We start from the raw sequence: 25,913 nt of genomic DNA, 5'->3' as shown, positions 1-25,913 counted from the left end.
CGCTGTGAGCCGCGCCCCTCCTCTCTTTCCCTCACCCCGTGCGATGCTGTTGCGGCACCGCAATCGACCCGCCCGCGCCGCGCGCCCTCATTTCCCCCGTACGCCCCGCGCCCAAGCTCCGGACGGGCTCGCGTCCGCCGCTTCTGCCGCGCCCGTCGCCGTGAGCCCCGCCTCTGCCGCGGGCCACGCCCCGTCCTTCCCGCCTTCACACGCCGGCGGCTACCCTCGCCCGGCTCCGGCCACGACCCGCTCTCCCCCTCCACTCGCCTGGCCGCCCCTTGCTCCGGCCGGCTGCGCCCCTGGCCACGGCCACTGTCTGCGCCCCGGAGCACCCACGACCTTGCCGTTCCCCGTTGGACGGACGCCCCTGCGGCCTTCCTCGCGCGCCCTGCCGGGCCCCTCGTCGTGCGGCCGCCTCCCCGCCGTGCCGGCTTCCGTCGCCGGAAACGGCCGGCCGACGAGCCCCGCCGTGGCCACGGCCTCGCCCCCTAGCGTCCTCTCACTCGTGCCCGTTCGGGCGAGCGCCCCGCTCCTGCAGCCCCGATAGCCCGCTCCAGTGGCCAGATGGGCCACTGCCAGCGGGGCCCAGCCCCGGGAACACTCTATTAAAAAAAGGAAGAAAAGAATTTTAAAATAATAATAATAATAATGTTAATTAATTAATTAACTTAATTGATCCTAATTAGGTTAACCTAATCACTTAGGTTAGTTAATTAATCTGTTAGGTTAGTTAACAGTCAATGACAGCTGGGACCCACACGTCAGGTTGACTAGGTCAATGGTCAATGTTGACTGCTGACATCACTCTGATGTCATGCTGACGTCATCATTTACTATTCTGGATACTGTTGGATTTAAATAATTAATTAAATTCCAGAAATTAATAAAATCTTTAGAAAATCATATCTTTTAATTCGTAACTCGGATTAAAACACTTTCTACATGAAAGTTGCTCAGAACGACGAGACGAACCCGGAAACGCAGCCCGTTCGTTCGCCACGCATCCCAAACCTATCGAACTCGCAACTTTCCCCCTCCGGCTCCTCTGCCCGAAAACACGAAACACCGGGGATGTTTCCCCCCTTCACCGGCATCACCTCATACCGCGTTAGGGCACGACTAGCTTCACGCTTTGCATCGTCATGCATCTGTTTGCTTAAATATTCATTGTTTCTTCCCCTCTTCTTCCGCTAGACACCGAGACCGACGCTGTTGCTGCCCAGTTCGACTACGGTGTTGACGACCCCTCTCTCTTGCCAGAGCAACCAGGCAAGCCCCCCCTTTGATCACCAGATATCGCCTACTCTTCTCTATACTGCTTGCATTAGAGTAGTGTAGCATGTTACTACTTTCAGTTAATCCTATACTGCGGCATAGGATGTCCTTGCTACTATTGTTGTTACCTTTACCTGCTATCCTACTGCTTAGTATAGGATGCTAGTGTTCCATCAGTGGCCCTACACTCTTGTCCGTCTGCCATGCTATACTACTGGGCTGTGATCACTTCGGGAGGTGATCACGGGCATATACTACATATACTTTACACTATTACATTACCTGTGATACTGTTCGGAGATGGGGGCTGAAAGGACATGTGGCTCCATCCCGGTAGAGGTGGGCCTGGGTTCCCGATGGCCCCCGACTGTTACTTTGTGGCGGAGCGACAGGGCAGGTTGAGACCGCCTAGGAGAGAGGTGGACCTGGCCCTGGTCGGCGTTCGCGGATACCTAACACGCTTAACGAGATCTTGGTATTTGATCTGAGTCTGGCCATTTGGTCTATACGCACTAACCATCTACGCGGGAGTAGTTATGGGTATCCCGGTGTCGTGGTATCAGCCGAAGCCTTCGTGACGCCAGCGACTGAGCGGCGCGCGCCGGATTGGAACGTAAGCCTGCTCTTGTATTAAGGGGGCTAGTTCTGCTTTCGGCCGCCCTCGCAACGTGCAGGTGTGCTAAGGGCGATGGGCCCAGAGCCCTGTGCGCTTAGGTTTAGACCGGCGTGCTGGCCTCTTTGTTGTGCCTAGGTGGGGTTGCGACGTGTTGATCTTCCGCGGCCGGGCATGACCCAGGAAACTGTGTCCGGCCAAATGGGATCAAGCATGTTGGGTTATGTGGTGCACCCCTGCAGGGAAGTTAATCTATTCGAATAGCCGTGATCTTCGATAACAGGACGACTTGGAGTTGTACCTTGACCTTATGACAACTAGAACCGGATACTTAATAAAACACACCCAGACAAGTTCCACAGACAACCCGGTGATCGCTTTTCCACAGGGCGACGAGGGGAGGATCGCCGGGTAGGATTATGCTATGCTATGCTACTTGGAGATGCTACTTGGAGGACTTCAGTCTACTCTCTTCTACATGCTGCAAGACAGAGGCTGCCAGAAGCGTAGTCTTCGGCACAATTAGCTATCCCCCTCTTATTCTGGCATTCTGCAGTTCAGTCCACCGATATGGCCCTTTACACATATACCCATGCATATGTAGTGTAGCTCCTTGCTTGCGAGTACTTTGGATGAGTACTCACGGTTGCTTTTTTCCCTCTTTCCCCCTTTCCCTTCTACCTGGTTGTTGCAACCAGATGCTGGAGCCCAGGAGCCAGACGCCACCCTCGACGACGACTCCTACTACACTGGAGGTGCCTACTACTACGTGCAGGCCGATGACGACGACCAGGAGTAGTTTAGGAGGATCCCAGGCAGGAGGCCTGCGCCTCTTTCGATCTGTATCCCAGTTTGTGCTAGCCTTCTTAAGGCAAACTTGTTTAACTTATGTTTGTACTCAAATATTGTTGCTTCCGCTGACTCGTCTATGATCGAGCACTTGTATTCGAGCCCTCGAGGCCCCTGGCTTGTATTATGATGCTTGTATGACTTATTTATGTTTTAGAGTTGTGTTGTGATATCTTCCCGTGAGTCCCTGATCTTGATCGTACACATTTGCGTGCATGATTAGTGTACGGTTGAATCGGGGTGTCACAAGTTGGTATCAGAGTCGACTGCCTGTAGGAATCCCCCTTTCCAACTCCTTGGCCGAAGTTGAGTCTAGTCATTGCAAAACTTTTACTAACTTGGCTGTGTGCCTTATGGGCCCACGTCGCCATTGGGTGGTATTAGGATCTTTTATTCCTCGACCTATACTCTGGGACTCTGATCTCTCTTCTATTTGGGTTAAATGATTTTTGCTAAATCTAACATTAGGATCTCGTTATCACTTTCACCTGGAGAGCCCCTTATTAATGATAATCGTCTGCGGCACGTGAATACCCTGAAGATACTCTCCGCTGTTAACCCGAGAACTTATGTTCATCGCATTTGCAATTCCCCTTCCACCGTCAACCCTTATGGATAACTACTTGCAGTTGTTATTCTTACATTCATCCCTAGTTGGTCTTGTTATTACCAGATACCTCGAAACACTCATCGTTGTTTCGATAATCCTTTGAGCTTATCGCCTTGCTGTTCTTTGTCACCTGAATACCCCTATGGATAATTCTCGCACTTATCGAGTATCCGCTCATCCCCTAGTTGTTCATGTGTTTCACAATGGTCTTCGAAATACTATTCGATCCTCCAAAAATCCTTAGTAGCTTATTGCTCTGTCATACTTGTCTACTTGCATGATGGATGCTTTCCATATGTCTGTCAATATTCGTTAGTATCCTTAGGCATCATCATTTTGATCCTTTTGATTCAACATGAGTGCGAATGCACGCAATCATTAGTTGATCCTTTTAAATTATCTTTCCGGCTCAGACATCATTTTAAACATGAGCTGGTTCTCATCCAATCCAAATGCCGTCGATAGTACCCCTAAGGCTATTCAACTTATCCACCCCTAATCAGAACATTGCTTCTGTTCCCTTAATTTGGAAATCATAATTCCTTTGCATTTGAGCTCTGGATTAGTCAGTTGTTTCTATAATCCAATGCCCTTGCATTGTTACTTCCTCTGATTGTGTGCTGATGCTCACATCAGCTCTGTTATGGACCGACAGATCCTTTAATGGATTTTATCCGACATTGTCCTTCATATTCAATAACCTTGTGAGCCTTCCCTTGGATATATAATGCCTTTGGTAAATTGTATCATCTGCTTTTGAACAATGCTCTACTTTCGAGCTTGTATTATTTACTCCGAAGTTTGTGGTATATGTTCCTAAGATGCCCTGATGGGTTGAACCTATGCCTTCCCTAATCTGTGTGAACCCGAAAGATTTCACGGGTCAAACTTATCTGGTATTGCACCAGGTAAAACTTTCAACAACTAATGTCGTTCTCGAAATACGAGAGGTGAATGAAGGTTATGCATTAAAGAAGTGGGAGTCGACCTTGAACTTTGTGTTCATGCCCATGGACACGATGTAGATCCTATCATGGAAGCTTCTTGTAACTATTTCCTTGATATAATATCCTTTGGTATCGGTGAATTGATCCTTTGCAATCGTGGTTCCGACCATGTCCTCCTTTAAATACCATTTCCTGTGCAAGTTTAAGCACTTGTCTTCTATAGAGCAATACCCCAGTCCAACCTCTACTTGGATCTGTCGTCGAGTATTACCCCCTGGTATCTCGAGATTATCATGGAACTGCATGACTTCTTATGAGTTATTCATCAAGTGCTACCTTCCCACTGATTCCAATTTTTCACGGGCTCTGAGTTATTAAACACTCAAAGACACCGATGACTGAACCAAGTCCGCACTACGGTTCAACATCTCTTCAGTAAGCTTCTATAAGTATGAGTTTGTACCCGATCACGCCATTCCTAGCCTGTTTGGCTATATCATTGTCGTGATGATTCTAACTGTGCTACCTGGTCCTTCTCGGAGCACAAATTTCGACGGTGAGCTAATCTTACAATCGATCTTCCTCGTCATACCGTTCGCCTTGAACAACAATCCTGATTTCAAGTTTGTGTCCTACCCATGGTTCCAATAACCTTCCGCTACCTCATTCCTTTGACTTAATGTCGTCGCTGATTGATTACGTCTTCATGGAATCTCTCGACAAATGTGTCGTGATCATCATGACCGTTCTGAGCTCTTCTAGGATATTATCTGAACTCATGATGACAAATACCTTCCTTTCCCCTCGTTGATTTGTGTTATCCTTGCCAACATTATTGCCTTCCCTCCGAGGCAAACTTGTTCGTGTTTTGTGTTATACCTTGAGTTCCTTGCTACCCAGCATTGTTCTTCTTTACCTTGTAATATTACCACCTTTTATGTCAAGAATGTCGTGGGAATTTCACCACCTCTTGAGAATTCTTGGTATGGTGATACTTCTCACCGTCGCCATTCTTCTTGGGTCCTCGTGTTGATTCCAACCAGGGTACCAGCAAGTGAGCGGTGTTGTTTGGATTCCGCCCTTCTAGCATCCATATTGCTTTGAAGTTAATGGTCGACCATTCATTCTTAGATATTGATTATTGAATCACCATTCCAATGTTGGCCGTGCAACCCAGCCCATATTTCGGGTGCACCTTTCAACCAATGTTTAATTGTGTATGTTTTCCTCGAGCATACATCATTATACCATTTGATCTGACAAATGCTATCTCCTTGTTCACATAATTGTGGAAATCCACCTTTTTGGAAATCTCAAGGATTGTTACTGACTCCATCAGCTACCCCGTCATCCTCTCTTTGGTTTAAATGATGAACTCTTGAGTTGGAACTTGCTTCCATAGTACATTCCCCAATAATCTTACGATGTCGTCTCGTCAATTTGTCTTGCACCTTTTCTTCTCGGGCATCCTGAGTCTGAGGTATCCTGACACCAATCAGATCTGAATCTCGGTCAGATATGGTGGCCGGGACATATTTCCTAGAGTTATAACATTAGCATTTGACCCGATAAGGTGATGTCATGCCTAGCACACCTGACCGGAGGACCTATTGTTATAATTTTCCTTTTAGCAATGCTATCCATTCTTCCATGAGGAAATTGTAAGACTTATTCTACAAGCTGTTCCTGATGGATCCTTCGAGTATCCAAAGTCTGATCTTTACCCAGTGACCACGTCAAATGCTATCTCCAAGCATGTCTGTGATACTCTGATTTTCAACAAGAACATTTAAAGCCCAATGCTAAATGCTTCTTGATCAATTATCCAAACACCGTTGTATGGGTAATGTCATGAAAATTTCTCTTCCCTTTCCTGAAGGGGTTTTCTACGTTATATCCCGTCATGAATATCATGCTTTGCTTGCCCTTGGGAAGGATATACCCCCTGATATATGTTTTTAACACATTTTTCTTTCCATTGTTTTGATTAAATCTGATAACCACTTTTCCTTTCCATTGGTTTGTTTAAACCTTCTTGTGATCTATATGATATAAGCAGTAATATTTCCCTGCTTATGTAAACACCTCACATACAATTCTGTCAGCAAGACCCTGTTACTATTGTTGATGACATTTCGGTAACCACCGATGGACGAGAACTTTGCCTACTGGTCCGCCTCGTTCAACGAGCAGGAAAATGGTTCTCTTCGTCCCTCGCCCTTGGTATGGATGTTGTTGCCAACATAACCAACAAACTATCCTCTGACATGCCTTGCTCACATGATCGTGCAAGATGTCATCGCCCTTCCTACTTTTAACCCACATGGTGGGCCCATAACCCATAGTTCCACAGGATCGAAACCTGACTCTCCTATGCAACCTATTGTCAAAGTTATTCCCCACGTTTGACTTCGTATGTAATTCACGGGCCACCTGCCTAATGATCTATTATGGTATCAGACGCAATACTTATTCCCATTGCTCTGAACCCCTTTCACACTTCGATTTAGGCAACGAACGTTTGCCTATGAGTTTGAAACTTCTATTTTGCACCTTCTTATTTTACTCTCGATAATTGCTTAAGTTTCAATTCGAGGGTTACTATCCGCCACCCTCCCTGATGTTCTCTACCAAATACGTGACCTTGTAGAGGTCAGTTCTTCTGGAGATACCCCTTATCATTTTTCGTAAGTACGATGGAGTTCCCGAAGAAAGGATGCCGACTTCATCATGATGACCTGAAGCAGAGAGATGAAGACATCAACGTAATGGATCGGCCTCTCCAAGAAGAGCAACCTAGACCGAGAAGACTCGTTAGAATATCGTAACCAGACCTCTCCCCCTTGCTCTACCTCTTAAATCTCGGGACGAGATTTCTTGTAGTGGAGGAGAATTGTGACGCCCGGATAATCAAGCTACAGTAACCTCTGCTAATGATGCCACGTCACCACTCTTACTGTGGTAAACCTCGCGATGATTCAATGCCGTTTGAATTCAAAATTCAAAATCAAGTCAAACGGTAAAGTTTTCAAACATTAAAATTAAAATGTTCTAGAGGTGGCAAATAATGCATAGGTAATTATGGTGGAGGATCACATTTTTATAAAAATAATTAAAAGCACTAAACTAAATAAAACAGTGGCTTAAACAAATAATTAAATGCATTTTACAAATATTAAAACATTAAACTAATTTATTAGGTATGAGAAATTAATGTGGTAATAGAGTATTTATAAATACTAATTTAGGGGCTAGTGGTATAGTTTATAAAACTAAAATAAAAGAGGAACTAAAGTAAAACAGAAAACAGAAAAGGAAAAATTAAACAAAAGTAAAAGAAAGGGGAAACCCCCTCCCTCACTGGGCCTCGGCCCAGCTAGCCATCGGACCAACCAGGCCGGCCCAGCCGCCCCCTATAACCCCCCCTTGAGCCACCCCGAAACCCTAACCGCGCCCACTACTCCACTACTCGCCCCCCCACTCCCCACGATCCCCTTTTCCCCATCCAGAACGGGATCGAGATCGGGCCAACGCCCGGTCGCCGCCGCCCCCCAACGCCGTCACTCCCCGGACGCCGCCGCCCTTCCCGTCGCCGGACCTCGCCGGCCCCTGCCCTTGTCCTCGCGCCCCCGTTCCCTCTCACTCGATGGCGCTCCTCATCGAGGCGACTGCGCCCTCGACGCCACGGGACCACGTCGCCGTCGCCCGGAACGCCGCCTCGACCACGCCTCCCCACCGGACTGCCTCCTCCACGCCGACGACGTCCCCATCCTCCTCCACGACACACGCTGCCCCGTCCCTACTAACCCGCTGTGAGCCGCGCCCCTCCTCTCTTTCCCTCGCCCCGCGAGATGTTGTTGCGGCACCGCGGTCGACCCACCTGCGCCGCGCGCCCTCCTTTCCCCCGTACGCCCCGCGCCCGAGCTCCGGACGGGCTCGCGTCCGCCGTGTCTGCAGCGCCCGCCGCCGTGAGCCCCGCCTCTGCCGCGGGCCACGCGCCGTCCTTCTCGCCTTCACACGCCGGCGGCTACCCTCGCCCGGCTCCAGCCGCGACCCGCTCTCCTCCTCCACTCGCTGGCCGGCCTCCTTGCCGCGGCCGGCGCCCGCCGCCTGGCCGCCCCTTGCTCCGCCACGGCCACTGTCTGCGCCCCGGAGCACCCACGACCTTGCCGTGCCCCGTTGGACGGACGCCCCTGCTGCCTTCCTCGCGCGCCCTGCCGGGCCCCTCGCCGTGCGGCCGCCTCCCTGCCGCGCCGGCTTCCGTCGCCGAAAACGGCCGGCCAACGAGCCCCGACGTGGCCACGGCCTCGCCCCCTAGCGTCCTCTCGCTCGTGCCCGTTTGGGCGAGCGCCCCGCTCCTGCAGCCCCGATAGCCCGCTCTAGTGGCCAGATGGGCCACTACCAGTGGGGCCCAGCCCCTGGAACATTCTATTAAAAAAAGGAAGAAAAGAATTTTAAAATAATAATAATAATGTTAATTAATTAGTTAATTAACTTAATTAATCCTAATTAGGTTAACCTAATCACTTAGGTTAGTTAATTAATCTGTTAGGTTAGTTAACAGTCAGTGACAGCTAGGACCCACACGTCAGGTTGACCAGGTCAATGGTCAATGTTGACTACTGACATCACTCTGATGTCATGCTGACGTCATCATTTACTATTCTGGATAATGTTGGATTTAAATAATTAATTAAATTTCAGAAATTAATAAAATCTTTAGAAAATCATATCTTTTAATCCGTAACTTCGATTAAAATACTTTCTACATGAAAGTTGCTCAGAACGATGAGACGAACCCGGAAACGCAGCCCGTTCGTTCGCCACGCATTCCTAACCTATCGAACTCGCAACTTTCCCCCTCCGGCTCCTCTGCCCGAAAACACGAAACACCGGGGATACTTTCCCGGATGTTTCCCCCCTTCACCGGCATCACCTCATACCGCGTTAGGGCACGACTAGCTTCACACTTTGCATCGTCATGCATCTGTTTGCTTAAATATTCATTGTTTCTTCCCCTCTTCTTCCGCTAGACACGCTGCTGCTGCCCAGTTCGACTACGGTGTTGACGACCCCTCTCTCTTGCTAGAGCAACCAGGCAAGCCCCCCCCTTTGATCACCAGATATCGCCTACTCTTCTCTATACTGCTTGCATTAGAGTAGTGTAGCATGTTACTGCTTTCAGTTAATCCTATACTGCTGCATAGCCTGTCCTTGCTACTACTGTTGTTACCTTTACCTGTTATCCTACTGCTTAGTATAGGATGCTAGTGTTCCATCAGTGGCCCTACACTCTTGTCCGTCTGCCATGCTATACTACTGGGCTGTGATCACTTCGGGAGGTGATCACGGGCATATACTACATATACTTTACACTATTACATTACCTGTGATACTGTTCGGAGATGGGGGCTGAAAGGACAGGTGGCTCCATCCCGGTAGAGGTGGGCCTGGGTTCCCGACGGCCCCCGACTGTTACTTTGTGGCGGAGCGACAGGGCAGGTTGAGACCGCCTAGGAGAGAGGTGGGCCTGGCCCTGGTCGGCGTTCGCGGATACTTAACACGCTTAACGAGATCTTGGTATTTGATCTGAGTCTGGCCATTTGGTCTATACGCACTAACCATCTACGCGGGAGTAGTTATGGGTATCCCGGCGTCGTGGTATCAGCCGAAGCCTTCGTGACGCCAGCGACTGAGCGGCGCTCGCCGGATTGGAACGTAAGCCTGCTCTTGTATTAAGGGGGCTAGTTCTGCTTTCGGCCGCCCTCGCAACGTGCAGGTGTGCTAAGGGCGATGGGCCCAGACCCCTGTGCGCTTAGGTTTAGACCGGCGTGCTGGCCTCTCTGTTGTGCCTAGGTGGGGCTGCGACATGTTGATCTTCCGTGGCCGGGCATGACCCAGGAAAGTGTGTCCGACCAAATGGGATCAAGCGTGTTGGGTTATGTGGTGCACCCCTGCAGGGAAGTTAATCTATTCGAATAGCCGTGATCTTCGGTAACAGGACGACTTAGAGTTGTACCTTGATCTTATGACAACTAGAACCGGATACTTAATAAAACACACCCTTCCAAGTTCCACAGACACCCCGGTGATCGCTTTTCCACAGGGCGACGAGGGGAGGATCGCCGGGTAGGATTATGCTATGCTATGCTACTTGGAGATGCTACTTGGAGGACTTCAGTCTACTCTCTTCTACATGCTGCAAGACGGAGGCTACCAGAAGCGTAGTCTTCGACAGGATTAGTTATCCCCCTCTTATTCTGGCATTCTGCAGTTCAGTCCACCGATATGGCCCTTTACACATATACCCATGCATATATAGTGTAGCTCCTTGCTTGCGAGTACTTTGGATGAGTACTCACGGTTGCTTTTCTCCCTCTTTCCCCCTTTCCCTTCTACCTGGTTGTTGCAACCAGATGCTGGAGCCCAGGAGCCAGACGCCACGTCGACGACGACTCCTACTACACTGGAGGTGCCTACTACTACGTGCAGGCCGATGACGACGACCAGGAGTAGTTTAGGAGGATCCCAGGCAGGAGGCATGCGCCTCTTTCGATCTGTATCCCAGTTTGTGCTAGCCTTCTTAAGGCAAACTTGTTTAACTTATGTCTGTATTCAGATATTGTTGCTTCCGCTGACTCGTCTATGATTGAGCACTTGTATTCGAGCCCTCGAGGCCCCTGACTTGTATTATGATGCTTGTATGACTTATTTATGTTTTAGAGTTGTGTTGTGATATCTTCCCGTGAGTCCCTGATCTTGATCGTACACATTTGCGTGCATGATTAGTGTAGGATTGAATCGGGGGCGTCACATCAGTGCACCACACCGAACCGATGGCAGCAAAATGCTAAAGGGATAAAAATTAAACGAACTTGCTTAAATGAGACGTTTCAAAGGAAATTCTTTTAAATGAGTTATGAAAATCACAAATTACAGCTTCAATGGATAAAAATGGATCCCACTTTTAACAATAAGTAATATTTATGGTAAATGTGCTAGAGACTTGCGTAGTTTCGCATTGCCCTAGATTAGGATGATATATTCGGCCAGATTTTTCTAGTTATTTGTTCGGCATAACAAAAAATGTTTGCTTTTGTGGTTATTTTTCACAACAAATTGCAATGATGAGAATAACATGTAAGAGCATCCGCAACAGTATGTATATTGTTGGTATAAGTGTCCACGTTAGCAGCCAGCAGCACATCATACAGGCGCGTTTGTTAGGCTGGTCACAATGGGCAAGAACATAAGGTAGTAACTTACACACTTCCTAGACTATGTTACTACCTCCATAGTGGGTAGGAACATCTATGTAGTGTCATGCAACGATGTATTTAAGTTATAGACTCATTGTTTCTTGAAGTGTATAATGTTCCCGTAACTTAGCTAGTTACCACAAGCACCTCTCTCTTCATTAAATATGTGCCACATAAACAAAGTTGTATTGAAGTGTGTGATGTTACTTCTAAATTCCTCCCCATTGTGATCAGCCTTAATTAACCAGCACCTCTCTCTCTATTAAATATGTGCCACATAAACAAAGTTGTATTGAAGTGTGTGATGTTACTTCTAAGTTTCTCCCCATTGTGACCAGCCTTAATTAACCAGACAGTACCGCTGAATGAAGAGGCTTGCCTCCGAACATTCACGGCTAGGCGCGGCGACGAACAAAAGAACCCAATTCGCCATAAAACGTGCTCCAACAGTACGAGGAACAAAAATTACACGTCACTTAAAAAATATATAAACATCGAGTAGTAATGGCTTTGACGGTCAGACGCTGATGCTTCCAAGTTTTTTGGATCAATCACAGTGAAACACGGTGACGTCAAATCTTCTATACCACGCACGGGGCTGCCCGCCGCCCGGTAACACAAAATGCATCAGTTCGTCAAATTCTACTCAAACGTTCATGTTTGCTGCAAAATATGCAGAGACCAATATGGCAACAACGAAGACGGAGCTACTCCACCGGTTGTACTTCTACCACGCACGCGGCTGCCCGCTCCCGCCACGGCCGCCGCCTCTCGCCCACGTCCCCACGGGCCGCCACGCGGTCTGCTGCTGCTTCTGCGCCGCGCTGCCCCTTCCTGCCCAACCGCCTCCCGGTCGGAAGCTGTACGCGCCACCGTCGCCGACGCCGTCGAACCGGCCACCTTGGAAACCTCTCCCGTAGCTGCCGCTCGTCCGCTTCAGCGCCTCGGCGCCACCGGCAGCGTCCCCTCTCACCAGCCCGAAGCTGCTCCTCCCGATCTGATGGGCCTCGGTGGGGGCGGCGCCGACGCCTCCTCTACCCCGCCCCATCCACCCAGTTCCGGCGTTCTTCACCTCTTCCCTCGGCTGCATCGCCGGCGAGCTCCCCTTCCACAGGGTATCTGGCCTGCAGGTGACCGTCGGCGGCCTCGGCCCCGGGTACGTGTGCCACATGGGTCTCATCCGAATGTCACTTTCAGCAACAGTCTGCATAACATTCAGAGATCAGTGAGGCTAAATCAATCTATGAAAATCACGTGCCACTTCATACGAGCAACCTACCTTGTCTGGTACGATGACATTGTCGAGCAGTCTTGAGATTGGCTTCACTGCCTCAGGATTGAAGAACACTGCCGATCTGAACAATCACAAGATAGATTATAAATCAGCATGAGACGGCCTATAGCCACCCCCAATGCATGAATATAGTAGTCTCAGGAAGGAAAAAACTTGCATTGTCTGATCATGCGTGATGTCTGGAAGATCTCTTATCGGCGAGCGAAAAAGGCCGTTGCTTGGACCATCCTCATCTTGGGATAACCATCCTGTGATTTCACTATTATGATGGAAAAGTGAAGAAAAGTCCGTGATCAGTTCGGATTGCTCTGAAATTTGGAGCAGAACAGAAAATTCAGTATCTGCCTATCAGGTTTTCATATGTTCAGATTTCCAAGTACCTGGTGGATATCAGAATCTTCTTCTCGGATATTGGCGCAAATACTGCATTATTTGCCAGAGAGTTTGGGTTCCTCAGTAAGATCTTCTCTTGCCGGATAGTGTTCCTCCTCATTTCATGCAACTGATGTGCAAACAAGGTAAGAAACCATATTTGTGACTTCAGATTTATAGAATGCTACTAGTTTTTAGTTGAGAATACATACTGCAAGATCTTTCTCTACTGTTTTGGTTGCTGAAAGCAGCAGCTTCACATCTATAAATGGCAACTTTGCAACACCCTGAAATAGGAAACTAGCATCAGTCCTTTTTTGCTGTCGCACCAAATAGGTGCACTTGATCAGTTTGCGTCAAAATTATCAGTTGAACCAGTTCATCTTATTGCACATGAACAAAAGGCTTACTTGCCACAAGAAGCGTTTTCCATGAGTATCAATCGCCAGATCTGGTGACAAGTGAATTCCAGGCTACATCAGTAGACAAACAGTCTGATGATACTATTAAGTATTAACTACAGGATAACAAATATATACCTGACGGGTAGAACATTTGTATCGCGGACTCTTCACAGCCCATTAATTTGCTGTAGCATTTTGGAAGGGCACATGAGCTGCAAGAAAAAACTGATTAATTCTCAGGAAATGATATTAAATAATATTCATGAACAAACATGCCTTTCTGGTGGCAACACTGCCATTAGCTGATCAAATGGTCGTAGTGGTTTGTCCACGGTGAAAGATATCTTGAACTGTGACAGGCGTTTCAGATCCGATGCGAAAGGAGCATAATAGAATGGATAGTACCTGCAAAGAAACATTGTACTATCAAACACTTGTCTATCTATTGGAACTATCAGAACTTCACAAGTCACTAGTGTGAGAATATGATTAAATTGATTGGCTCTTGGGACCAATGTTGTCATAATAATTCAGAACAATAATATTACGGCATGTGAGGAAATACATAGACAAAAAGATATATATAATTTGTATATGCTTCGTCCTACCAACTCCATGACGGCACATCAGAAAAATAGTATCGGAGCACCCAACACAATCCTTCTGAATATTTCTGGACCTAAATCAGCACAAAAAAACATATTAAGCGATCTAAATGTTATAACACTGCCAAACCACAGAAGTATAAAGACTATTTGCAGGAAAAAGGAAAGTCAGAACCATTTCAGTCTGTAGCCTCCCAATTTCGTTAGAGGTTTCAGCACCGAACTTCTCCTTGTAGAACCGGGATTTCCATCCTGGCAATCCCAGTCTTATCTGTAGTATATATGTCAAAATAGGCACATAGAAAAAAATGTCTTTCCAATAGGCAACACCAAGTCACTAACCCTGTCATGTTTAAAGGATCCATTTTTGAAAAGATCTTGCTTACTACGCAGCTTATCCTTTAAATTTCTCTTCAGCTCTGAGGTATTTTCAGTAACCTGAAGATAGATACATAATCAGATTTGCAGAAAATATACATATAGGAAATCAATAAGGATCTCCAAGAATATCTCAATCCATAACAGAAATAAACAAAATGCCCATACATCAGGCTTGTCATCATTGCAAGCAGAGATACTCTCTCGTTCAAGGCCATCTGCACTTTCTTCCTGCACACAAGAGCCAATTACATCTCTGTGCATGTACATTTCATCGACTAACAAATCCTTACCACAATGCCATAGTTTCTTTCGTTCCATTCATCTTCGGCAGCTTGACACTGTATCTTGCAAAGTAACTTCTGCAATTAACCAACAGACACATGATCGAATGCTAAGTAGGAGTGGATGCATACTCTTGACAAGGATGAGAAGATACCTCTCGCAGTTCAAATCTTTTGAGAAATATTTTCTCTTCATGCAACGAGAGTTCATGGAGGAACTTCTCCAACCTTGAGATTTTCACATAGGCAGCATGCTTATCTTTTATCTGTTTCCAGGCGTAGCAACTAAACAACATTAGAATAACTCTATGGATAATTATCAATGGAAAATAAGAGGCTTAAATCCTACACGTACTTTGTCAGTATCAACAATATAACCCCCCATTTTGTTGTACGTGGTTTTGTACACGTCAATGAGAAGATCGACTGCATACTGTCAAATGGAACATACATTAGAGAAACTTATGTATTTTTCAGCTCATTTCACATATGACCAAGTGCTGCTAAAACCATATAGCTACACATACTTCATGTATCTCGAGTGAAGGAATGTGTGGAATGAAATCATTTCCCGTCAAGAAACAAATAAATATGAAGTCGTCGATCAGCCTATCAATGTCCTGCTTGCAACCCGGTATAGTCATTTCAAGCTCCACGTACTCTCTCAGAACCCATATGTTGAGGAACTGCAACAGTGTAAATGGCGTTATCCGCATAGTCAGAATGAGAACTTTCCAGTAATATCATTGTGGGGAACAAACCTGATACGGTTTCTTGGGCAACTTGCCCTTAGATCTTGCCTCTGTTATCCTGGGGAACCAGCCTCTGCACTTTACTTTTGGTAACTCTTGGGCTGTAAAACTTCTACCAGTCACTGGAACACAAATATCTGGCTGGTGATTTTGGCGTAGCACGTCCTGTTTAAGTTTACAAAAGAGTATTCTCAGCTCCAGTGCAACTGCAAAATGCTAGTTTTACTTTGACAGTGAAGATTAAATACTTCCTAGTAAATTCCATATGCTGCATAGGCTGTTGCATCATGTTCAACATTTCATTGGTACCTGGAGTTACTACTGATAAGGGATGAACAAGCTACCTCACGCAAAATCGAGAAATGGACTTCATGAGACGCCAAAGCGAGCATTATCAAATCCGCATCCTGCAATAACACTTCAGAGTTAACTAAAGTATGTGACTTCATACAACTGAGACAATCGAGTTCTTTATGCATTTATTAAATTTCGTACCAGCCCATAGAGACAATGGCGAGTGTTCGGATCATAGTTCTCCATGCTCCGTTGCCCACGGATGAATGACATGATCTTATGCTCCCCTTCTCCAGGAACATTTGCATCAGAGAGTATCACCTTCAGAAACAGGGATATTTTATAATACAGTATTAAACAGTTTACAATTCACATGATACATTTGCTGCAAGTTCATGACCGAAACAAAACCTTGACGTCTTTCCACCGGGGATCGCTGCTCAACCGTGCTCGGACGTAATACTCGAGTGCGGCTGACAGCTTCTCCATGAACTCGGTACCGGGAGTGATAATATTGGGGTCTGAAACCTCACGTGGTGTATCGTCCCGCGGCAGCACCTCCTTCCCCTGAGCCCTGAACCTCTCCCTCATGAGATTCTCCTCAAGCTCCTGGAAGAAAAACAAAGCAAGATTTACAAGGTTGCAGGAATGAAAATGCAGATATAGAAGAAAAGAAGAAGTTTCACGTACGGCCTCTTTGGCGGCCTTGGCGGATTTGAAGCGCCTGGCCCGCTGCTGGTTCATCTTGGCGCGAGGGGCGACGCCATCTGCATGCATGCACGCGGCCATGGAATCAGCATGCGCGCATAAGTGCTGAGGACGAAGCTGGATGCTGAGGAAGAAGAGGATGGAGCCGAGCGAACGAACCTACTGCCAGGTAGAGGAGCCTCCGGGGCCGGACGATGCGGAGCAGGAGGTCCATGTAGTCGAACATGGACTGAAACACCTCGTCGAACGTCGCCGGAGGAGGGCACGCCTGCATGCGCGCGCAAAAATCGCAGGTGTGAGACCAGACCAGATCGACCAAGGACTCGCGAGATCGTACATGGACCGAGATAGTGCATCAGCATATGTCATATGAGTTACCGTCTGGTCCTCCGGGTGGAAGCAGGGATGGATGATGCCGTTCATGTCCAGGTAGAGGTTGTCGAAGTAAACGGCGGCGCCGCCACCAGCAGGACAGTCTTCTTCCTCGACGGCGGGGGCGACGATGTTGGGGTACTTCTCCACGAGCCACCGGTAGAACGAAGGCACTCCCATGGCGGCCGGCTACCTAGCTCGCCAGCAAGCTGCCTGCAGCGACAGCTCAAGCTACGTACCCAGGCTCCGACCTTGGCAATGGATTGGAGGGTGGTCGATGGCAGAGGAAGATACGCTGGACTCCTAGTACTAGTACTGGTTGCGGCGTGGCGAGGGATACGGAGCGGCAAACGAGTTGATGGGAAGGGGATATGGAGGCAGACGACTGGGCCAGCCTAGGGGAGGGCGGCGACCGATGCGTCACGTCTTGCCGCCGACTCGCCACGACTCGTCGCACGGCGCGAGAAACGAGGAGCAGCTCGCTTGCTGCTGCTACTGCTCGGGCTTGGCACAGAGCTGGCCTGCATGGGGAAGCTAAGCTAAGCAAAGCAATGATGAGGGCTATAAAGATTTTCTCGGCGCCTTAAAAAGCTGTGATTTTTATTTTTGGCTTATAAGTAAAGACTATTTTTAAATCGTGAATCCTAAGCTTCTGGTTTTGAAATTGGCATCTTGAACCTTTAGGTTTCTTTCAGTTCAAAAGGGTATTACAAAGAAATTTTGAAGGATACTAATTCAGATACTACTTTCCTTTATATCCTCTTTGATTTACACAATTGTAAAAGCACGGAAATAGAAAAAACACAAAATTAAAATGTAAGTCTCATACAAATCATATAAGAGTTGAGTTTGTTTAATTGCATCACGTGACAAACAAATGATTTTTTCCCAGCAGATCTGATATGAGTGCATGCTATATTTCTATGAACGGTTCATTTGATCAAAGGAAGGTCTCTTTTGGTTTATAGGAATTCTATACAATGGGATTTTCAAAGATTTATTTGAAGTCCTTCGGTTTGTAGGAATGAAATCTTATTCCTAAAAAAAAGACTGGAGGGAGTAAGATAGCAATCAATCCTCCACGGCGATGAGGGCACTAGCAGCAGCGTCTCCCTGCTCGCCCCTCCTCGCCCGCTAGCCAAGACCGTTGTGCCGGCCCCTGTAGTTGATCCAGTGGCTGAGTTCTTCGAAGGCGACAAGAGTACCCGGCCTCCTCCACCCCCACACGCTGACGCCCAGGCCTCAGCGATCGACCAGATCATCGCCGCCAAGCTGGCTAAGCCACTAGCCTTCGACACTGAAGCGGAGGGGGACAGCGGCGGCTCCCTGGACATGGGGCCTGCTCTCTCCCTCGCACGCCACACCCCCCGGCGGTGGCCACCCATGCCGTGCAGTTAGGAGAAGTTACCCAGAAGGTCACAGAGCTGCAGCTTCGGGGCGATGCCATTGATGCAGAGCCGCCACTCTTCGCGCCTCTGCCACAAGCGGTGATCGGACGACCACCAGCCAGAGACAAGACGCCCCACAAGGCTAGGGTGGTGCCACAGCCGGCGCGGCAGAGCCTCAGGCAAGCCAGCAACCCCTTGTCGGTGCCAGTCTCCCAGAGGGCGACGCTGCGACTGGTGCACGGGCTTGGGATTCTTGGCCCAAAAGAAAAGATGACGGCCTGGGCGGCGGAAGCCCTCATTCGCCGTTTCGACGAGCCGCTGACGGACTCCGACATTGCAGCCATAGTGAAGCTCAACCGCCTCGACCCTACAGCGCTCAAGGCTATCACCGGTGTCAACAACAACGTAGATGAGGCCCCGGGGCCCTCTGTTACTCCATGTTAGTTGCATCCTGTAGCCCTCATCGTCGACGACGACCAGCAAGGTGCTGGAGTAGTGTAGGTTCCTTCATGTGTCAGGATTGTTGTAACCGTAGAGTGGGTAGATGGATGGTTGCCTGCCGGCGAGATTTTGGGCCTATTGGTGGCCGCCGGCAGCCCCAGGATAGTACGAAAGTGTACCTGTATTTCCTTTCTATGATTAACAGTCGTCGACAAAATGCCCGGTACCGCCTCCCTGTGCCTAGCAAGATGAGTGCAAATTGGTTTAGCCATGAATGACACCAATTACCCAGTCATGAGTTGGAATGTCCGAGGTTTAAACACACCGGCGCGCCGCGCAGTCATATGTGACACTGCCAATACGCACAAGCTTGCAATCCTCTGCCTCCAAGAGACTAAGATAGAACGCTGGTCGACTGCCCTAGCTAGAGAAATAGGAGGCGCAAGGCTTGGCGACTGCGTCGTCCTCCCAGCGACGGGGACGCGTGGAGGGATCGCAATCTTCTGGAACTTCGCTCTAGTTTCCATCCAATCTCAAGCTATAGGACAATTCTCAATAACAGCAAGAGTAACACTTGCAAACTCCTCAGCTTCCTACTGGCTAACCACGGTGTATGGGCGTGCTGACGAAGTACGGAAAGACGATTTCCTGCCAGAAATTGCAAGTGTAGCACCCCCGTCTGGTGAAGCATGGCTGATAAATGGCGACTTCAACATCATCTACGAGGCTAGGGATAAAAGAAACAGTAACATAAATCGCCGGATCATGGGCAAGTTCAGAGCGGCCATAGACGCAGCTGGATTGCGTGAAATCAAATGCAAAAATCGTCGTTTTACTTGGAGCAACGAACGACGAGCCCCGACACTAGTTAGCATAGATAAATTCTTCTGCACCATCACTTGGGAGGGCCTATTCCCGACCTATCTCCTCCATGCAGCCTCCACATCTTGTTCAGATCACTGCCCCTTACTCCTGGCAGCTGCTGCAGCCCCCCGACAGCCAGCTAGGTTCAGATTTGAAGCGTTCTGGCCCAAACACCACCATTTCCAGGAAATTGTAGAGGGCATGGAATCGCCCCACGCCGGCACGACGTGCCTTCGCCAGGCTAAACATCAAAATGGCCCGTGTGGCAAAAGACTTGAGGATCTGGAGCAATTCGCTCTTCAGCGACGCAAAGATGCAGCTGCACCTCGCCACCGAAATTGTCCTGCGCCTAGATGTAGCACAAGAGAAAAGGGCGCTTTCGGATGCGGAATTCCACCTTCGCAAATCACTAAAGCTGTGAATTCTAGGGCTGGCTGCAGTGGATAGGGCAAGAAAACGGCAAGCCTCCCGAGTTACCTGGCTGCGGGCTGGAGACGCCTCGACTGCCTTCTTTTAGGCAAAGATCAACTCTAGAAATAGGAAGAAGTTCATACACACTTTGCATGGGCCTGCAGGGGTGATCACTTCACAGGAAGACAAGGAGGCACTAATCCATGATCATTTCAACTCCTTGCTGGGGACGATGGTTCGACGCGACACCACCATCCACTGGAACTCCCTCGATCTACCTCACCTGCAAGGCGGAGGCCTAGATAGCCCCTTCACTGAAGATGAAGTATGGCTAGTGATCAAATCCTCTCCAGCTGAGCGATCACCGGGGCCGGATGGATTCTCTGGTACTTTCTTTAGGAGCTGCTGGGCTATCATCAAGGACGACGTCATGGCAGCTTTTAGCCAATTCTACAATCTAGCGGGTAGAAATTTTGCATCCATCAACACGGCCCTAGTGGCCCTGATCCCAAAGAAGGATGGGGCCTCCTCCATTGCGGACTTTCGGCCAATTAGTTTAATCCACTCCATCGCCAAACTCATTGCAAAGGTGCTCTCATTGCGGCTGGCCACGGTTATTCATACGCTAATCTCCCCAGCACAATTAGCTTTCCTCCGGACCAAGTGTATCCACGATAGCTTCTTATACGTCCAGAACTGTGTCAAAGCACTCCATAGAAAGAAAACCCCTACCCTGCTCCTAAAACTGGACATCGCCAAGGCCTTCGACAATGTATCATGGGAATACATACTAGAGCTGCTGCAAAAGCTAGGCTTTAGTGTTAGATGGAGAGATTGAATTGCCCTCCCGCTCTCCACCTCATCTTCCTCCTTGCTAAATGGCACCCCCGGCCGGTGGATCCTTCATCGTCGAGGACTGCGACAAGGTGACCCCCTGTCGCCGTTCTTATTCATCCTAGCAATCGACCCGCTGCACCACATTCTACAGGAGGCCACCCAGCGGCAACTGATTGCGCCTATACCAGGATGGGAGCTAAACCTTAGAATTAGTCTCTACGCCGACGACGCGGTCATCTTCGCCAACCCTGTGCAGCACGAGATTGATGCTCTCCTAGGCATACTCCAAGATTTCAGGAAATCAACGGGCCTGCATATAAACCCTTCCAAATCCTCGGCCCTCCCCATTAGGTGCAACAATATTGACCTAACGATCGTCCTACAAAATTTTGGGGGGAACATAGGGCAGTTTCCCACCACCTACCTAGGGCTCCCGATCACCATCGCCAGGCTGAGGTTGGCAAACCTGCAGTTCATCCTGGACAGGATCAAAGCAAGATTGGCAGGCTGGAAGGGCAAGCTACTACCTATTGCAAGTAGGAGAGTGCTGGTTCGATGTGTCCTCAACGCCATGCCAACCTTTGCGCTCACTGTCCTAAAGGTTCCAAAGAAGCTGCTGAAAGAAATCGACAAATGCAGACGTCGATTCTTATGGAAACAGGATGATGAGCTGACGGGGCAAGCTGCAAAATAAGCTGGCTGGTAGTGTGTGCGCCAACCTCCAGGGGCGGCCTGGGCATTCCGGACTTGGATCGCTTCAGCCGCGCCTTGCGGCTGCGATGGCTCTGGATCACCTGGGCTGACCCGAATCGCCCATGGGTGGGCACGGCACCACCATGCAACGAGGAAGACAAAGCCCTGTTTGCGGCTGCGACGATGGTAACTGTTGGGGATGGATCAACAGCCCTGTTCTGGCACTCCTCCTGGATTGGCCCAAGCATGCTGGCCTCTGCCTACCCAACTCTCCTCAACCACTCAAAGCGCAAGAACATGACAGTACGGGATGCACTACATGAGGACAACTGGATCAAAGATCTGAGACATGGTGACACGCAGCCACTATAGCAGCAGTTCGTTCAGCTCAACCGCCTGCTCATCGACGCTGCACCAGTGCTTCGGGAGGGAGAGACGGATAAAATCCAATGGACCCACGAGGCGTCAGGGCAATACACATCAAAGTCGGCCTATGCCATGCAGTTCCATGGACGGCTCCTGTCCATTTTGGATGAGCTTGTTTGGAAAGCATGGGCACCAGGGAACATAAGTTTTTTTGCCTGGCTATTGCTGCAAGATCGCCTTTGGACAAATGATCATCTACAGAGGCGTGGTTGGCCAAACAGCTATTTTTGTCAGCTCTGTGTCCGTAACCTGGAGTTGACTCACCACTTGCTCTAGAGCTGCCGGACTGCCCTCGAGGTCTGGAGATTGGTGGGATCAAGAGAAGGATGCCGACACCCGAACCCACATCACTCATGGCAAAAATCAACATCCGCAGAGATCATGCACCAGATGATCAGCAAGACCAGGCCGGCCCACGAAAGGGCGTCAACATGATCATTCTCCTGACATGCTGGGAAATTTGGAAGGAGAGGAACAGCTGCACATTCAGAGGAAAGCAGCCGGCAGCAAGGGATCTTCTAAACGCCATTGAAAATTTAGTGCATCTTTGGCGGCAGGCAGGCGCAGCATGCTTGGAGAGACCCTTCTGGGATCCGCCATGAGATATAGGCCACTGTAATTCCACTCTTGCTTTGGTCAGCAAAGTCTTAGCCGAAGCAAATTTGGTTGTAACATTTTTCTGTACTGGTCTTAGGACCCTCCAACGCACCTTTTGTTTTCCCATTGCTTCCTGCTAATGATATGAAAAGCCAGCGATTGCTGGATCTTTCAAAAAAAAGAAAAATATATTAGTCTAGCCTCAACAAAAGATTTATATCCTATGCATCAAATGACGTCTCTTTTCATACAAAAATTGATATGCATTTCAACTCATTTTGTATGACTTTTCTATTCCTACAATATTCTTATGCTATGAAGCAAAGGAGGCCGAAAAAGGACAAAAACATATTGTGGTACTATGCATGCCTTCGGTTGAAGGGATTGGCGAGAATGGAGAAAAAAGAAGAAATTGACCTCGCCCTAAAAGGATAAACACAACTATCCTGACAACCACTTAGGGCATCTCCAACGTCGTCGACTCCTAAACCTGACAATGCATCTGTCCGCGGACCAAGGGCCCGGTCCATGAAGCACTGATGCGGTAGCCGGCCATCCAGCCATAGCCGCACACATTTCAAACTGGATTTTAACTAATTGGTCGTGTTAAATCAAACATAACGGAATTTAACAAAGTTCGGATAGAAAATAGCACAAATCATTCATACATAAGACTACTCACGGTGGGGAGTAACTTAGAGTGGTAACATGTGTATGTTATTACTAGTGTCGGTGTTCTAGGAACGGGGATCCCCAGACTTACCCGCCTGCGGTCTGCGGCGTGGCTCAGCAGTGGCCTAGTACGACCCGTCTTCATCAACCCAAGGTCAAGACCCTCACGAGGGGCCAAGCCTCGTGGGGCGGATGACACAAGGCCTCCCCAGGGGCGGCCTCACCAGGAAGGCTCGCGAGGAGGCGGAGAGGGTACCTCGCAAGATGTTCATGATGCAAGCCATGACGATCAAGACCAGGCGGGCGCCAGCCTGCGCAGTGTCCTCGTTTCCTCTTTGGTGCAAAGGGGGCAAGCGCAGGCGCGGAGTACCGAGGCATCAAGCAAAGGTTTCCATATCAATGCAACGAGACCAAGACCAGCAGGACGGCAGGACGGAGGTCACCGTGGAGCCCAAGACGGTGTCATCACCAGTGCCTTTGGCAGTCAAAGAACACCTTTAGTCAGGATAGCTTGTACTAGCTGTCCCCTTTCAAAATAGGCATTGTTGGCTCCCTTCCCGCTCAATATTTGGGAAGAGGACCAGGGCCTCTATAAATAGGGCTAGCCACCACAGTAGGGAGGAGATGATCGAGAGCCGGATCAAATCCTTCCCAAGTAGAACACCACCACCACAAGAACACCTCTCCTCGCGAGGCTGTTCTTCCTCTATACTATTCATCATCAGCCCAAGAGGCAATCCACCACACCACACACAGGAGTAGGGTATTACACCACAACGATGGACCGAACCTATATAAATCTTGTGTCCCTTGTGTTGTTCATCGTGCTAGCTTAGATTCGCGGCGAGGTTGTGGGCGTGTTTTGGTAGGGAGAAGATCTTCGTGCGCACCCCAGAGTTCGAACCTTAAGGGTTTTGCCGGAACCCAATATCCGACATTTGGCGTGCCAGGTAGGGGTGCGCCGGAATCTTTTCTCCGCTAATCTGCGTCCCATCGCTTCATCGCATCCAAGGCAGACGCTCGCCGAGCTCACGCCGAGCGCCGGGCTGCTCTCGCCGCCCGCGTCGCCCAGATGGCTCCCGTCGGTGGGCCTCCTCGTCGTTCTCCGTCGCCTGCCACCAACACCACCATCGACCCAGCGGGAACGAGCAGCAAGCATCTTCGCTGCACCCCTCGATGCAGCGGGAAGGCCGCACAACCACTCCGTCGCTGACCCCAGCTGGTTCATTGTCTCACGCTCGTCGCGCCCCCATGGATGCGTAGGCCATGTTGCTCCTGGCACATGAGCACCTGCACTACCGCCCCATTGACGACCTCTACGAGGAGTGGCTCCCTCGCATCACCGAGCTCGTCAGCGTCGCAGGGGGCTCTTCTGCGCCGTCCCTCTTGCTGCCTCTCCCTCCGTCGTACATGGGCGATGCGGCTCAGGGGGTGCCTCCGCCACCTCTTCCCCAAGAAGGTGCCCTGACTCCAAGGCGCACAGCTCCTGGACGTGACCCACCGCGTCCAGCGCCCATGCTGCAAGAAAGAAGCTGTCAAGAAATCCCTAGGCCTCAAGAAGGCGCTCACGTGCTCCCTGCACCAGCACGACAAGACCACATCCCTACACCAGCACGCTAAGATCCTGCGATGCCCCTGGCGGCGGCGCGCGGGAACCATCAAGAGCAGGCCCCGTGTCTGCAAAAAGCTTCGGTGGCCACGGCAGGCTACCGCGCCTTCACCATCGAGCTGCGTAGCGTCGCTTGGCCCGGCAAGTTCAAGCCGGACCTGCCTCCTCGCTACGACGGCACTGCTGACCCCGCGGAGTTCCTGCAGCTCTACGAGCTGGGCATCGAGGCGGCCAACAGAGACGAAAAGGTCATGGCGAACTGGTTTCCCATGGCGCTTAAGGACGGTGCCCGCACCTGGCTCCTGAACCTGCCTCCCGGCTCGATCTCCTCTTGGGACGAGATGCGCAGCCATTTCATCGCCAACTTCCAGGGCACTCGCGACCGCCCTCTGGCCGTGGGTGACCTGTGCCGCATCAAGCAGCAGCTTGGAGAGACCCTGCAGAAGTACATCCAGCGCTTCAACAGCGCTCGCCTCAAGATTCCCAAGGTGACAGAGGAGGCCATCATCTCAGTGTTCTCCGATGGCGTCCGCGACGTCAAGATGAAGGAGGAGCTCACCATCCATGAGGATCTGTGCATATCTCTGGAGCTGTTCAACCTGGCGACCAAGTGCGCAAGAGCCGAGGAGGGATGCCTCTCCCTCCTCGAGCTTCTAGCTGCTGACCTAGAAGAGAAGAAGGCCAAGGCCAAGGACGTGAAGCGCAAAGGAGCAGCCGTGCTCGCAGTAGAACCAGACACGAAGCACGGCAGGGACCAGCTAGAGTCATCCAAGGGTAGCCGATTCTGCGCCTACCACAACCTCTACACCACAACACCAACGAATGCTAGGAGCTCAGAGCCGTTCGAGAAGGACACATCAGTCGACGCCCCGAGGCAACGACCGGGGTTACGACCGAGGAGGAGGAAGAGGTGGAGGACGATGGGACGGCCGAGGCCCTCGCTAGGAGTGGCGTGACCG

At 49.7% G+C, this 25,913-nt stretch overlaps 1 pseudogene; it reads right to left on the bottom strand.

The window, feature by feature from the left end:
• Positions 1-12,169: 12,169 nt before the first annotated feature.
• LOC123094633 (5'-3' exoribonuclease 2-like) lies at positions 12,170-17,351 on the bottom strand (annotated as a pseudogene).
• Positions 17,352-25,913: the final 8,562 nt, after the last annotated feature.

Source organism: Triticum aestivum, chromosome 4B (assembly GCF_018294505.1).
Source record: "Triticum aestivum cultivar Chinese Spring chromosome 4B, IWGSC CS RefSeq v2.1, whole genome shotgun sequence".
NCBI classification, from domain to species: domain Eukaryota; kingdom Viridiplantae; phylum Streptophyta; class Magnoliopsida; order Poales; family Poaceae; genus Triticum; species Triticum aestivum.
The sequence above is the reverse complement of the archived record's forward strand: the minus strand, read 5'-3'. Positions and strand labels throughout refer to the sequence as shown.